The following is a 15,553-nucleotide window of genomic DNA, read 5'->3' as shown; positions in this document are numbered from 1 at the left end:
CACCACGCAAACCAGTAACTTGTTGCATAGGTCTACTAATCTGTGGGAAAAGAAGAACCATCTGACACAGCCCTACCCATACGTTGAAACAGAGAATGGTGATGCTTTTGTTTGCTGAACTGGAGAAAGTGTGAAAAAAGATTGAACAACATAGGAACAGGAGTAGCCCCTTGAGCCTGTCCCGCCATTCAGTTAGATCATGGCCGATCTCATGGCTGATACCAGAACTAAGAGGTTCTAACTGTTATGTATGCAACACCTGGTAACCAGCATTCTACTGCCACCAGAGGGCTTATCTGTTGGAGTCCCAAGGGATCCCTGCATCCCTTGGGAGCACTGCATATAAGCAGGCCTCCCATGTTGTGCGAGCACTCTGGAGTCAGAATAAAGAGACTAAGGTCACACTTACTCAAGTCTACAGTACTCAGTCACATTGCTTTATTTGAGACATAAAAACTAGCGACGAGTAATGGATAACGAACCATCACGCAAAAATGCAGAGAACTGTTGGTATCCTCGAGAAACTCTCTGAGAAGGTGACGATTGGGAAGCCTTCGTGGAGCGACTCAACCAATACTTCGTGGCCAATGAGCTGGAAGGGAATGAGAACGCTGCCAAACGAAGGGCGATCCTCCTCACCGTCTGCGGGGCAACAACCTATGGCCTCATGAAGAATCTTCTTGCTCCGGTGAAACCAATAACCAAATCGTATGAAGAACTGTGTACGTTGGTCCGGGAGCACCTAAATCCAAAGGAGAGCGTTCTGATGGCAAGGTATCAATTTTATACATGTCAACGGTCTGAAGGCCAGGAAGTGGCGAGCTATGTCGCCGAACATGTGGGACTCAGGTTGAAACGCTCGAAGTGTGTTTTCCTGGCACCAGAGGTCGAGTTCTTATGGAGAAGAATCGCAGCAGACGGCATCAGACCCACCGACGCCAAGTGGCCATCAAGAATGTACCGAGACCACAGAATGTGATGGAGCTGCGGTCATTCCTGGGACTCCTCAATTATTTTGGTAATTTCCTACCCGGGTTAAGCACCTTGCTAGAACCTCTACATATGTTGCTATGGAAGGGAGATGACTGGGTATGGGGGAAATCACAAGAGACTGCTTTTGAGAAAGCCAGAAATCTGTTATGTTCCAACAAACTGCTTGTTCTGTATGGCCCATGTAATCGTTTAGTGCTAGCTTGCGATGCGTCTTCGTACGGGGTCGGGTGTATGTTACAACAAGTAAACAAATCGGGAACATTGCAACCGGTCGCTTATGCGTCCAGGAGTTTGTCCAAGGCCGAAAGGGCCTACAGCATGATTGAAAAAGAAGCTCTGGCATGCGTTTACGGGGTGAAAAAAATGCACCACTATCTGTTTGAGCTTAAGTTCGAGTTCGAAACTGACCATAAGCCGCTCATATCGCTATTCTCAGAGAGCAAAGGTATTAATATCAATGCCTCTGCTCGCATCCAAAGATGGGCGCTCACGCTGTCTGCATATAACTATGTAATTCGCCACAGACCAGGCACAGAGAACTGCGCTGATGCTCTCAGTCGCCTACCATTGCCCACCACTGGGGTAGAAATGGCACAGCCAGAGGACTTGCTCTTGGTGATTTATAATGGGGAACAAAGAAATGGCAGACCAGTTAAACAAATACTTTGGTTCTGTCTTCACAAAGGAAGACACAAATAACCTTCCGGAAATACCAGGGGACCGAGGGTCCAGCGAGAAGGAGGAACTGAAGGAAATTCTTATTAGGCGGGAAATTATGTTGGGGAAATTGATGGGATTGAAGGCCGATAAATCCCCAGGGCCTGATAGTCTGCATCGCAGAGTACTTAAGGAAGTAGTCCTAGAACTAGTAGATACATTGGTGATCATCTTCCAACAGTCTATCAAATCTGGAGCAGTTCCTATGGACTGGAGGGTAGCTAATGTGACACCACATTTTAAGAAAGGAGGGAGAGAGAAAATGGGTAATTATAGACCGGTTAGCCTGACATCAGTAGTGGGGAAAATGTTGGAATCAATTATTAAAGATGAAATAGCAACACATTTGGAAAGCAGTGGGGATCGGTCCAAGTCAGCATGGATTTATGAAAAGGAAATCCTGCTTGACAAATCTTCTAGAATTTTTTGAGGATGTAACTGGTAGAGTGGACAAGGGACAACCAGTGGATGTGGTGTATTTGGACTTTCAGAAGGCTTTTGACAAGGTCCCACACAAGAGATTGGTGTGCAAAATTAAAGCACATGGTATTGGGAGTAATGTACTGATGTGGATAGAGAACTGGTTTGCAGACAGGAAGCAGAGAGTCGGGATAAACGGGTCCTTTTCAGAATGGCAGGCAGTGACTAGTGGGGTGCTGCAGGGCTCAGTGCTGGGACCACAGCTATTTACAATATACATTAATGATTTGAATGAGGGAATTGAGTGTAATATCTCCAAGTTTGCATTTGACACTAAACTGGGTGGTGGTGTGAGCTGTGAGGAGGACGCTAAGAGGCTGTAGGGTGACTTGGACAGGTTAGGTGAGTGGGCAAGTGCGTGGCAGATGCAGTATAATGGGGATAAATGTGAGGTTATCCACTTTGGTGGCAAAAACGCGAAGGCAGAATATTATCTGAATGGCAGCAGATTAGGAAAAGGGGAGGTGCAACGAGACCTCGGTATCATGGTACATCAGTCATTGAAAGTGGGCTCGCAGGTACAGCAGGCGGTAAAGAAGGCAAATGGTCTGTTGGCCTTCATAGCTAGGGGATTTGAGTATAGGAGCAGGGAGGTCTTACTGCAGTTGTACAGGGCCTTAGTGAGGCCTCATCTGGAATATTGTGTTCAGTTTGGTCTCCTAATCTGAGGAAGGGCGTTCTTGCTATTGAGGGAGTGCAGCGAAGGTTCACCAGACTGATTCCCGGGATGGCAGGACTGACATATGAGGCGAGACTGGATCGACTGGGCCTGTATTCACTGGAGTTTAGAAGGATGAGAGGGGATCTCATAGAAACATATAAAATTCTGACGGGACTGGACAGGTTAGATGCAGGAAGAATGTTCTCGATGTTGGGGAAGTCCAGAATCAGGGGACATAGTCTAAGGATAAGGGGTAAGCCATTTAGGACTGAGATGAGGAGAAACTTCTTCACTCAGGGAGTTGTTAACCTGTGGAATTCCCTACCGCAGAGAGTTGTTGATGTCAGTTCATTGGATATATTCAAAAGGGAATTAGATATGGCCCTTATGGCTAAAGGGATCAAAGGGTATGGAGAGAAAGCAGGAAAGGGGTACTGAGGTGAATGATCAGCCATGATCTTATTGAATGGTGGTGCAGGCTTGAAGGGCCGAATGGCCTACTCCTGCATCTATTTTCTATGTTTCTATGTTTCTATGCATTTGAAAATGAAAAGTCACCCGTTACAGCCAGGATCCTTGACTGTCCCTTGTAAAAAACAGTGTCCTCCATGGGAGCTGGTCCAGCATCCCAGCGGAGAGGCACGAAGAGGTCAAGCCGTTTCAGCGGTGCAAAGATGAAATGTCCATACAGGCGGACTGTCTTTTGTGGGTTAATCGCGTGGTTTTGCCTAAGAAAGGCAGGGAAACGTTCATACGCGACCTACACAGCACCCACCGAGGCATAGTAATGATGAAAGCTATAGCTAGATCCCATGTGTGGTGGCCCGGCATCGACTCAGATTTGGAGTCTTGCCTGCACCAATACATCACATGCTCTCAACTGAGCAATGCACCCAGGGAGGCACCGCTAAGTTTGTAGTCACGGCCCTCCAAACCGTGGTCTAGGATCCAAGTTAACTTCGCTGGCCTGTTTCTAGGCAAAATGTTTTTCGTTGTTGTGGATGCTTATTCAAAATGGATTGAGTGTGTAATAATGTCTGTAAGCACGACCACTGACACCATCGAAAGCATATGAGCCATGTTTGCCACGCACGGCCTGCCTGATGTCCTTGTCAGCGAAAATGGGCCGTGCTTCACCAGCGCTGAATTCAAGGAATTCATGACCAGCAATAGGTTCAAGCGCATCACATCTGCCCCGTTCAAGCCCGCATCCAAAGGCCAGGCAGAATGGGCATTCCAAACCATCAAGCAAAGCTTGAAACGTGTGTCGGAAGGCTCCCTGCAGACCCGGCTGCCCGAGTCCTGCTCAGCTACCGCATAAGACCCCACTCGCTCACCAGCGTTCCCCCTGCTGAACTGCTCATGAAAAGCGCACTCAAAACAAGGCTCTCTCTAGTCCACCCTGATCTCCATGATCATGTCGAGGGCAGGCGGCATCAACAAAGCATGTACCATGATCGCGCAAATTTGTCACGCAATATTGAAGTCAATGACCCTGTATTTGTACTCAACTATGGACATGGTCCCAAATGGATTGCCAGCACTGTTGTAGCCAAAGAAGGGAGTAGGGTGTTTGAGGTCAAACTTGCAAATGGACTAACTTGCAGAAAGCATTTGGACCAAACCAAACTGCGATTCACAGACAGCCACGAGCAACCTGAAGAGGACACCACCAACCTCGACCCTCCGACACACACACACAAGTGGCAACCGACATCACGGTTGACCACGAAGCTGAACTCATCATCCCCAGCAGCCCAACAAGGCCAGCTGCGCAGCAGCCCAGCGAAGGCCCAACCAACTCATCTACACCTGTGTTTGTACCGAGACGATTGACTAGGGAGCGGAAAGCCCTGTAAATAAGTGTACTATTAACTTGGGGGGGGGGGGGGAGTGATGTTATGCATGCAACACCTTGTAATCAGCATTCTACCACCACCAGAGGGCGCATCTGTTGGAGTCCCAAGGGATCCCAGCATCCCTTGGGAGCACTGCATATAAGCAGGCCTCCCATGCTGTGCCAGCACTCTGGAGTCAGTATAAAGAGACTAAGGTCACACTTACTCAAGTCTACAGTACTCAGTCACATTGCTTTATTTGAGACATAACACTAACTATCAGGAAAGATTGAACAGGCTGGGGCTCCTTTCTCTAGACAAGAGAAGGCCGAGGGGTGACCTGATGGAGGTCTTCAAGATTGTGAAAGGGTTTGACAGGGTAGATGTAGAGAAGATGTTTCCACTTGTGGGGGAGTCCAAGGTAAAAGGCCATAAATATAAGATCATTATTCATAAATCCAATAAGGAATTCTTCACTCAGACAGTAATTAGAGCGGGGAACCCGCTACCACATGGAGTAGTTGAGGCGAGTAGCATAGATGCATTTAAGGACAGCTAGATAAGCATGAAGAAGAAAGGCTTTGAAGGATATCCAGATAGTGTTTGATAAAGAAGGGTGGGAGGAGGCTTACATGGAGCATAAACACTGGCATGGAAGTTGGGCTGAATGGCCTGTTTCTGTGCTGTAAATTCTATATAATTCCATAGAATATTCTCGAGATGTGGGTGTCACTAGTAAGGCCGGCATTTATTGCCATCCCTTGTTGTCCTTGAGAAGGTGCTGGTTGGCCTGGTGTGGTGAAGATGCTCCCAAAACGCTGTTAGGTAAGGAGTTCCAGGATTTTGACCCAGCAACAATGAAGGAACGGCGATATATTTGCAAGTCAGGATGGTGTGGGACTTGCTGGGGAACTTGGAGATGATAGTGTTCCCATGCACCCACTGCCGTTGACCTTCTCGGTGGTAGAGGTCGCGGGTTTGGGAGGTGCCGTTGAAGAAGCCTTGGCGAGTTGTTGCAGTGCATCTTGTAGATGGTACACACTGCAGTGATGGTGCACTGGTGATGGAGGGAGTGAATGTTGAAGGTGGTGGATGGGGTGCCAATCAAGTGCTTTGTCTTGCATGGTAATTAATACCAGGGGAAGATTTGGAAAGGATGTAGAGCCTGACAGAGCTCTCGGTCTGTATGATTGTTTGTGGAGCTTTTTCCAGTTGTTTGTAACTGTGAATGAGTGGGTTGAAATCTTGCTTTGTGATATTAGTAATGGGCATAACAACAACAACTTGCATTTCTATAGAGCCTTCAATGGAGTAATACATCCCAAATCGCTTCAGAGATTCATATCAAATCCTATTTTAACTGTTATGCTATGACGATGTGCAGAATGAATGAGTCAGAGAAAAAAACCAAATCACCACAATATAAAAGTGTTGAGCATATCGGTGGTTTATATTTCGATGGAATGAGTTACAAACAGTGCCTGGATGATCCTCAGTGGTCTGAGGTGCAGGCTTCAAACCTGTAGTTGTCTAGTGACAGAGTGGTTCAATTCCACCTTTCCACCTTGACTCCCACCTTCAATATTCAGTGGGACTGCTAACATTGGGCCTGAAATTCCAATCGAGGTCTTCTCGTGGGCAAAGGAGTGAAATAGGGAAAAAAGATGCACACTTACCTGTTGTTGTTGCGCCCATTCAAACTTCTGAGCCTGAGGTCTTTGGTGACTGCGCATCGCAGCGTGGGGATGTGCGCAGGCTGGGAGCTGGAGACAGCAGACAGTAGCCAATCAGGTCAGAATAGGAGTTCTGTAAGTCCTATTACTATGAATGAGAAGCCCCCCAACACCAAAAACACAATAAAAAGTAGAAAATAAACTACATATTTAACATTCATTTAAATTAAAGTTCTTATAAAAAAAATATTTTCCCGACTTTTTAAAAGTTTTTTTAATTAAGCCTTAAAATAAACTTACCGTAGTGGGGAGGGTTTTTAAAAATAAAATGTGTTTTTATAACTTTATTTTAAAATGTTTCTGTGTATTTTTAAACACTTGCACATGTAAGTCCGAGAGGCGGGAGTGCGTGGTGTCGGAGCGGCCTATAAAAGGCCCAGCGGCAGCGAGAGGCGGCAGCAGTTGGTGAGGTGCGAGTCCGGGGGTCGGAGGCCTATAAAAGGCCCAGTGGCAGCGAGAGGCGGCGGCAGTCCGAGAGGCGGGAGTGCGTGGTGTCGGAGCGGCCTATAAAAGGCCCAGCGGCAGCGAGAGGCGTGACTTGTGCAGCTACAGGGAGAAGGCAAAAAAGAAGTAGAAAGAAACAGACAGGTGACGTCACAGCCAAGGGGGTAAGTGATTGGCTGGTGATTGGTGAGTAGTTTTTCTTTTTTCTCTTCTATAACAGTGAGTAAACTTTAGCATTGTTGTTGCCTATCTAAGGGTTAAGTCATGGCAGGACAGCTCGGTCACGTGTTATGCTCCTCCTGTACCATTCGGGAACTCAGGGACGACTCCAGTGTCCTTGACGACTACGTGTGCGGGAAGTGTGTCCGCCTCCAGCTCCTGACGGACCGCGTTGCGGAGTTGGAGCTGAGGGTGGATTCACCCTGGAGCATCCACGATGCTGAGAATGACGTGAATAGCACGTGCAGCGAGTTGGTCGTACCGCAGATGAAGGGTCCACAGCCAGATAAGGAATGGAAGACCGGCAGGAAGAGCAGTGCAAGGAAGGTAGTGCAGGGGTCCCTGTGGTCATCCCCCTGCAAAACAGATACACTGCTTTGAGTACTGTTGGGGGGGATGACTCATCAGGGGAGGGCAGCAGCAGCCAAGTTCATGGCACCGTGGCTGGCTCTGTTGCACAGAAGGGCAGGAAAAAGAGTGGGAGAGCTATAGTGATAGGGGATTCGATTGTAAGGAGAATAGATAGACGTTTCTGTGGCCGCAACCGAGACTCCAGGATGGTATGTTGCCTCCCTGGTGCAAGGGTCAAGGATGTCTCGGAGCGGATGCAGGACATTCTAAAAAGGGAGGGAGAAAAGGGAGTGGTGCACATTGGTACCAACGACATAGGTTAAAAAAAGGGATGAGGTCCGACGAAACGAATTTAAGGAGCTAGGAGCTAAATTAAAAAGTAGGACCTCAAAAGTAGTAATCTTGGGATTACTACCAGTGCCACGTGATAGTCAGAGTAGGAATCGCAGGATAGCGCAGATGAATACGTGGCTTGAGCAGTGGTGCAGCAGGGAGGGATTCAAATTCCTGGGGCATTGGAACCGGTTCTGGGGGAGGTGGGACCAGTACAAACCGGACGGTCTGCACCTGGGCAGGACCGGAACTAATGTCCGAGGGGGAGTGTTTGCTAGTGCTGTTGGGGAGGAGTTAAACTAATATGGCAGGGGGATGGGAACCAATGCAGGGAGATAGAGGGAAACAAAAAGGAGACCAAAGCAAAAGACAGAAAGGAGATGCGGAAAAGTGGAGGGCAGAGAAACCCAAGACAAAGAACAAAAAGGGCCACTGTACAGCAAAATTCTAAAAGGACAAAGGTTGTTAAAAAACCAAGCCTGAAGGCTTTGTGTCTTAATGCAAGGAGTATCCGTAATAAGGTGGATGAATTAGCTGTGCAAATAGATGTTAACAAATATGATGTGATTGGGATTACGGAGACGTGGCTCCAGGATGATCAGGGCTGGGAACTCAACATCCAGGGGTATTCAACATTCAGGAAGGATAGAATAAAAGGAAAAGGAGGTGGGGTAGCATTGCTGGTTAAAGAGGAGATTAATGCAATAGTTATGAAGGACATTAGCTTGGATGATGTGGAATCTATATGGGTAGAGCTGCAGAACACCAAAGGGCAAAAAACGTTAGTGGGCGTTGTGTCCAGACCTCCAAACAGCAGTAGTGATGTTGGGGAGGGCATCAAACAGGAAATTAAAGGTGCATGCAATAAGGGTGCAGCAGTTATAATGGGTGACTTTAATATGCACATAGATTGGGCTAACCAAACTGGAAGCAATACGGTGGAGGAGGATTTCCTGGAGTGCATAAGGGATGGTTTTCTAGAGGAAATATAGAGGAACCAACTAGGGGGGAGGCCATCTTAGACTGGGTGTTGTGTAATGAGAGAGGATTAATTAGCAATCTCATTGTGCGAGGCCCCTTGGGGAAGAGTGACCATAATATGGTGGAATTCTGCATTAGGATGGAGAATGAAACAGCTAATTCAGAGACCATGGTCCAGAACTTAAAGAAGGCTAACTTTGAAGGTATGAGGCGTGAATTGGCTAGGATTGATTGGCGAATGATACTTAAGGGGTTGACTGTGGATGGGCAATGGCAGACATTTAGAGACCGCATGGATGAACTACAACAATTGTATATTCCTGTCTGGCGTAAAAATAAAAAAGGGAAGGTGGCTCAACCGTGGCTATCAAGGGAAATCAGGGATAGTATTAAAGCCAAGGAAGTGGCATACAAATTGGCCAGAAATAGCAGCGAACCCGGAAACTGGGAGAAATTTAGAACTCAGCAGAGGAGGACAAAGGGTTTGATTAGGGCAGGGAAAATGGAGTACGAGAAGAAGCTTGCAGGGAACATTAAGGCGGATTGCAAAAGTTTCTATAGATATGTAAAGAGAAAAAGATAAGTAAAGACAAACGTAGGTCCCCTGCAGTCAGAATCAGGGGAAGTCATAACGGGGAACAAAGAAATGGCAGACCAATTGATCAAGTACTTTGGTTTGGTATTCACTAAGGAGGACACGAACAACCTTCCGGATATAAAAGGGGTCAGAGGGTCTAGTAAGGTGGAGGAACTGAGGGAAATCCTTATTAGTCGGGAAATTGTGTTGGGGAAATTGATGGGATTGAAGGCCAATAAATCCCCAGGGCCTGATGGACTGCATCCCAGAGTACTTAAGGAGGTGGCCTTGGAAATAGCGGATGCATTGACAGTCATTTTCCAACATTCCATTGACTTTGGATCAGTTCCTATCGAGTGGAGGGTAGCCAATATAACACCACTTTTTAAAAAAGGAGGGAGAGAGAAAACAGGGAATTATAGACCGGTCAGCCTGACGTCGGTAGTGGGTAAGATGATGGAATCAATTATTAAGGATGTCATAGCAGCGCATTTGGAAAGAGGTGACATGATAGGTCAAAGTCAGCATGGATTTTTGAAAGAAAAATCATGCTTGACAAATCTTCTGGAATTTTTTGAGGATGTTTCCAGGAGAGTGGACAAAGGAGAACCAGTTGATGTGGTATATTTGGACTTTCAGAAGGCTTTCGACAAGGTCCCACACAAGAGATTAATGTGCAAAGTTAAAGCACATGGGATTGGGGGTAGTGTACTGACATGGATTGAGAACTGGTTGTCAGACAGGAAGCAAAGAGTAGGAGTAAATGGGTACTTTTCAGAATGGCAGGCGGTGACTAGTGGGGTACCGCAAGGTTCTGTGCTGGGGCCCCAGCTGTTTACACTGTACATTAATGATTTAGATGAGGGGATTAAATGTAGTATCTCCAAATTTGCGGATGATACTAAGTTAGGTGGCAGTGTGAGCTGCGAGGAGGATGCCATGAGGCTGAAGAGCGACTTGGATAGGTTAGGTGAGTGGGCAAATGCATGGCAGATGAAGTATAATGTGGATAAATGTGAGGTTATCCACTTTGGTGGTCAAAACAGAGAGACAAACTATTATCTAAATGGTGACAGATTAGGAAAAGGGGAGGTGCACCGAGATCTGGGTGTCATGGTACATCAGTCATTGAAGGTTGACATGCAGGTACAGCAGTCGGTTAAGAAAGCAAATGGCATGTTGGCCTTCATAGCGAGGGGATTTGAGTACAGGGGCAGGGAGGTTTTGCTACAGTTGTACAGGGCCTTGGTGAGGCCACACCTGGAGTATTGTGTACAGTTTTGGTCTCCTAACCTGAGGAAGGACATTCTTGCTATTGAGGGAGTGCAGCGAAGGTTCACCAGACTGATTCCCGGGATGGAGGGACTGACCTATCAAGAAAGACTGGATCAATTGGGCTTGTAGTCACTGGAGTTCAGAAGAATGAGAGGGGACCTCATAGAAACGTTTAAAATTCTGATGGGTTTAGACAGGTTAGGTGCAGGAAGAATGTTCCCAATGTTGGGGAAGTCCAGAACCCGGGGTCACAGTCTAAGGGTAAGGGGTAAGCCATTTAGGACCGAGATGAGGAGAAACTTCTTCACCCAGAGAGTGGTGAACCTGTGGAATTCTCTACCACAGAAAGTAGTTGAGGCCAATTCACTAAATATATTCAAAAAGGAGTTAGATGAAGTCCTTACTACTCGGGGGATCAAGGGGTATGGCGAGAAAGCAGGAATGGGGTACTGAAGTTGCATGTTCAGCCATGAACTCATTGAATGGCGATGCAGGCTAGAAGGGCCGAATGGCCTACTCCTGCACCAATTTTCTATGTTTCTATGTTTCTATGTAAAAGTAGGCTATACGCCTGCTTTTTCAGACGCAAGATTTTAAAGAACATTTGCAGGGCAAGATATTCGTAAATATCGGAAATCTTGCCCTGCAAGTGTCCTCGCTCCCGATATGCGCGAGATCTGTCAAGCCAGAAACTTGACAGATCGGAAAAGCCGGTTTTCAGTGCATGCACATTGCGCATTGAAACCTGGCTTTTCCGAAGCCTTCCCAGGTCCATAGAAACTTCGTACGGACCCGGGACATCGGAAATTAGTTCTCTTTCAAATACATGTTCAATTGACTTTTGAAAGTTGCTCGAATCATAGGATGGTCACAGCACATTAGGAGCCCATTCGGCTGTCGAGGCTGTGCCGCTCTCTGCAAGAGCAATTCAGCTAGTTCCATTCCCCCGAAGCCCAGCAAATATTTTTCCTTCAGGTACTTATCCAATTCCCTTCATGGAATCAAAGAGATTTACACCACAGAAGGAGGCCAATTGGCCCATTGTGTCCGACAAAAAGATAATCCCATTTTCCAGCTCTTGGTCCTTAGCCTTATAGGTTATCGCACTTCAAGTGCACATCCAAGCACTTTTTAAATGTGGTGAAGGTTTCTGCCTCTACCACTACTTCAGGCAGTGAGTTCCAGGTCCCCACCACCCTCTGGGTGAAAAAATTCTCCTTAAATCCCCTGTAAACTTCCTACCAATTACTTGAAATCTATGCCCCCTGGTTGTTGACCCCTCTGCTAAAGGAAACAGGTCCTTCCTATCCACTCTATCTAGGCCCCTCATATTTGTATACACCTTAATTAGATCTCCCCTCAGCCTCCTCTGTTCCAATGAAAACAACTCCAGCCTATCCAATCTTTCCTCATAGCTAAAATTCTGCAGTCCAGGCAATATCTGGAGAATTTTAGCCAAGAGGAAAGATTGGATTGGCATTTTGAAAGCCACGATTGAGCCTGCCTTCACCATCCTTTCAGGCAGTGCATTCCAGATCCTAACCACTCGCTGTATGAGAAGTTTGGCTCATGTCGCCTTTGGATCTTTTGCCAATCACCTTAAATCTGTGTCCTCTGGTTCTCGACCCTTCCGCCAATGGGAACAGTTTCTCTCTATCTACTCTGTTTAAGCCCCTCATGATTTTGAACAGCTCTATCAAATCTCCTATCAACCTTCTCTGCTCTCAGAGAACAATCCCAGCTTCTCCAGTCTATCCACATAACTGTTATTCCTCAACCCTGGAATTATTCTCGTAAATCTCTTCTGCACCCTCTCTAAGCCCTTCACAGTCTTTCCAAAGTGCGGTGCCCAGAATTGGACACAATACTCCAGTTATGGCTGAACCAGTGTTTTATAAAAATTCATCATAATTTCCTTGCTTTTGTAGTTTATGCCTCTATTTATGAAGCCCAGGATCTCGTATGATTTTTTAACTTGCTTACAAATTTTGTGTTATCTGCAAATTTTGAAATGGTGCCCTGTACACCCAAGTCCCAGTCATTAATATATACCAAGAAAAGCAGTGGTCCTAGAACCGACCCCTGGGGAACACCTCCAGTCCGAAAAACAATCCGTGTACCACTACTCTCTGTTTCCTGTCGCTTAGCCAATTTTGTATCCGTGCTGCCATTGTCCCTTTCATTCCATGGGCTTCAATTTTTCTGGCAAGCCTATTATGTGGCACTTTAGCAAATGCCTTTTGGAAATCCGTACACCACATCAACTGTATTGCATTCATCAACCCTCTCCATTAGCTCATCAAAATAATCAATCTCGTTATTTAAACGCAATTTGCCTTTCACCAATCTGTGCTGGTTTTCCTTAATTAATCTACACTTACTCCTCCTGAGTAGCGACCCAAACTGTCTAATCCTACTCTCTCACCAACTTTGCTGCCCAGCTTGCCCGCGGGGAGCTAACCTTGCCAATCTCCTCCCCGTCCAACACATCCCTCCAAGCGCTGACCCTGTGGATGCTGGCAATGGATCAGCCATCATCGACTCTCTCCGCATCTCCTTGCAGAATGTCCATTCTCTTGCGAACAAGGCCCTTGCCATTCCTGGGCCTTTCGTGGATGATTGTATCGACATCATGGCCCTGACGGAAACTTGGCTGAGGGAATATGACACCTTACCTTTAAATGAAGCCTCCCCGCCTGGCTATACCTTCCACCACTTGCCCCGCCCAGACCGCCGTGGTGACGGTGTGGCTCTCATCACCAAATCACACCTTGGTCTGTCCCCCTACTCCTCCAACACTTTCTCCTCCTTTGAACATCTCACCTTATTTCACCCGTCTCACCTCTCATTTAAAATTCTTGTTCTCCACTGCCCATCCAAGTACCCTAAAAATTTTATCACCGAGATATCTTCACTGCTTTCCTCCCTCAGCATCTGCACCGAGCAACTTCTCATCCTCGGTGATTTCAACCTCCATCTCAATTCATCATGGTCTCTCTCCTCTGAGTTTACTATCCTCCCTTAATCTCTCCCTCCATGTGAACTCCCCAACCCATATTCACGGCCATCCTCTTGACCTTGCTATCTTTTGTGACCTCACTATTCCTACCGTGTCAATTGCAGATAAGGCCACCTCTGACCACTTCCTTGTATCGCTCTCCATCCACAACCCCTTTCCGCCACCCAATCATACTTCCTTCTGCGTCTGCCACTGGAATAAACTCTCTCCAAACTCTCTGACAACTGCACTTATGAACTTCCAACTGTCCAGCCTTTGGCCCGCCATTCACCATGATATTTCTGCAACCACTGATCTGCTCAACCACACCCTCACCACCACCTTTTAAGCCTCGGTCCCTGTTAAAACCATTACTCTCGCTCACCCTGGCTGTTCCCCCTGATAGGGCCCTCATCTTCGCTCCCTCAAGTCCAAGGGGTGCAGACTTGAACGGATGTGACGGACAACTGGTTTATCCATTCATCGCCAGATCTGGCTGGACCACATAAAGCATTATTGCGTCCTACTCTTGTCTGCCAAAACTGCTCACTATTCCAGGATCATTCTGGAATGCAAAAATAACTCCCGGCTACTATTCTCTACTGCTAACCATCTTCTTAAACTCCTCTCTCCTGTCTCGACCACACTCACCTCCAACAACAAGTGTGAGGAGCTCATGGACTTCTGTGTCTCAAAGCTAGTGACCATCCGTTTAGCTGCCTCTGTCTCTTCCCTTCCTTCCCCTAGCCCACCGGGCCAAACTTCCTCTCAGGTTCTCCCTGTCCTAGCCCAGAACTCGCATCTTTCTCCAGTTTCTCTCTGATCTCTCCTCTTGACCTCTCCATGCTCATCTAGTCCATGGGACCCACTTTCTGCGCCCTCGACCCTATTCCCACTAAACTGCTGACCACACAACTTCCTTTTCAGGCTCCCATGTCAGCTGACATTGTTAATGGATCCCTTGCCTCGGATACTGTCCCCCTTTCCATCAAATCTGTGGTCATCACCCCTCTCCTCAAAAAAACAACCCTTGACCCCACTATGCCTGCAAGCTACCACCCCATTTCCAACCTCCCTTTCCTCTCCAACATCTTCGAACATGTTGTCGCCTCCTAAATCCGTTTCCTTCTTTCCTGGAACTCCATGTTTGAATCCCTTCAATCTGGAAAGGATTGCAAAGAGATTTAGATAGGTTAAGCGAATGGGCTAAGGTTTGGCAGATGGAATACAATGTCGGAAAGTGTGAGGTCATCCACCTTAGGAAAAAAAACAGTAAAAGGGAATATAATTTGAATGGGGAGAAATTACAACATGCTGCAGTGCAGAGGGACCTGGGGGTCCTTGTGCATGAATCCCAAAAAGTTAGTTTGCAGGTGCAGCAGGTAATCAGGAAGGCGAATGGAATGTTGGCCTTCATTGCGAGAGGGATGGAGTACAAAAGCAGGGAGGTCCTGCTGCAACTGTATAGGGTATTGGTGAGGCCGCACCTGGAGTACTGCGTGCAGTTTTGGTCACCTTACTTAAGGAAGGATATACTAGCTTTGGAGGGGGTACAGAGACGATTCACGAGGCTGATTCCGGAGATGAGGGGGTTACCTTATGATGATAGATTGAGTAGACTGGGTCGTTACTCATTGGAGTTCAGAAGGATGAGGGGTGATCTTATAGAAACATTTAAAATAATGAAAGGGATAGACAAGATAGAGGCGGAGAGGTTGTTTCCACTGGTCGGGGAGACTAGAACTAGGGGGCACAACCTCAAAATACGGGGGAGCCAATTTAAAACCGAGTTGAGAAGGAATTTCTTCTCTCAGAGGGTTGTGAATCTGTGGAATTCTCTGCCCAAGGAAGCAGTTGAGGCTAGCTCATTGAATGTATTCAAGTCACAGATAGATAGATTTTTAACCAATAAGGGAATTAAGGGTTACGGGGAGCGGGCGGGTAAGTGGAGCT

The 15,553-nt window shown here is 46.9% G+C and overlaps 1 non-coding gene across 1 annotated transcript; it reads left to right on the top strand.

The window, feature by feature from the left end:
* Nucleotides 1–6,168: 6,168 nt before the first annotated feature.
* Nucleotides 6,169–6,252, top strand: trnastop-uca (transfer RNA opal suppressor (anticodon UCA)). Its single transcript has one exon. It is a non-coding gene; the product is annotated as a tRNA-Sec (tRNA).
* Nucleotides 6,253–15,553: the final 9,301 nt, after the last annotated feature.

The sequence above is a fragment of the Pristiophorus japonicus genome, chromosome 7 (genome assembly GCF_044704955.1).
Source record: "Pristiophorus japonicus isolate sPriJap1 chromosome 7, sPriJap1.hap1, whole genome shotgun sequence".
NCBI classification, from domain to species: Eukaryota; Metazoa; Chordata; class Chondrichthyes; family Pristiophoridae; genus Pristiophorus; species Pristiophorus japonicus.
This window is presented reverse-complemented; position numbering and strand designations above follow the sequence as displayed.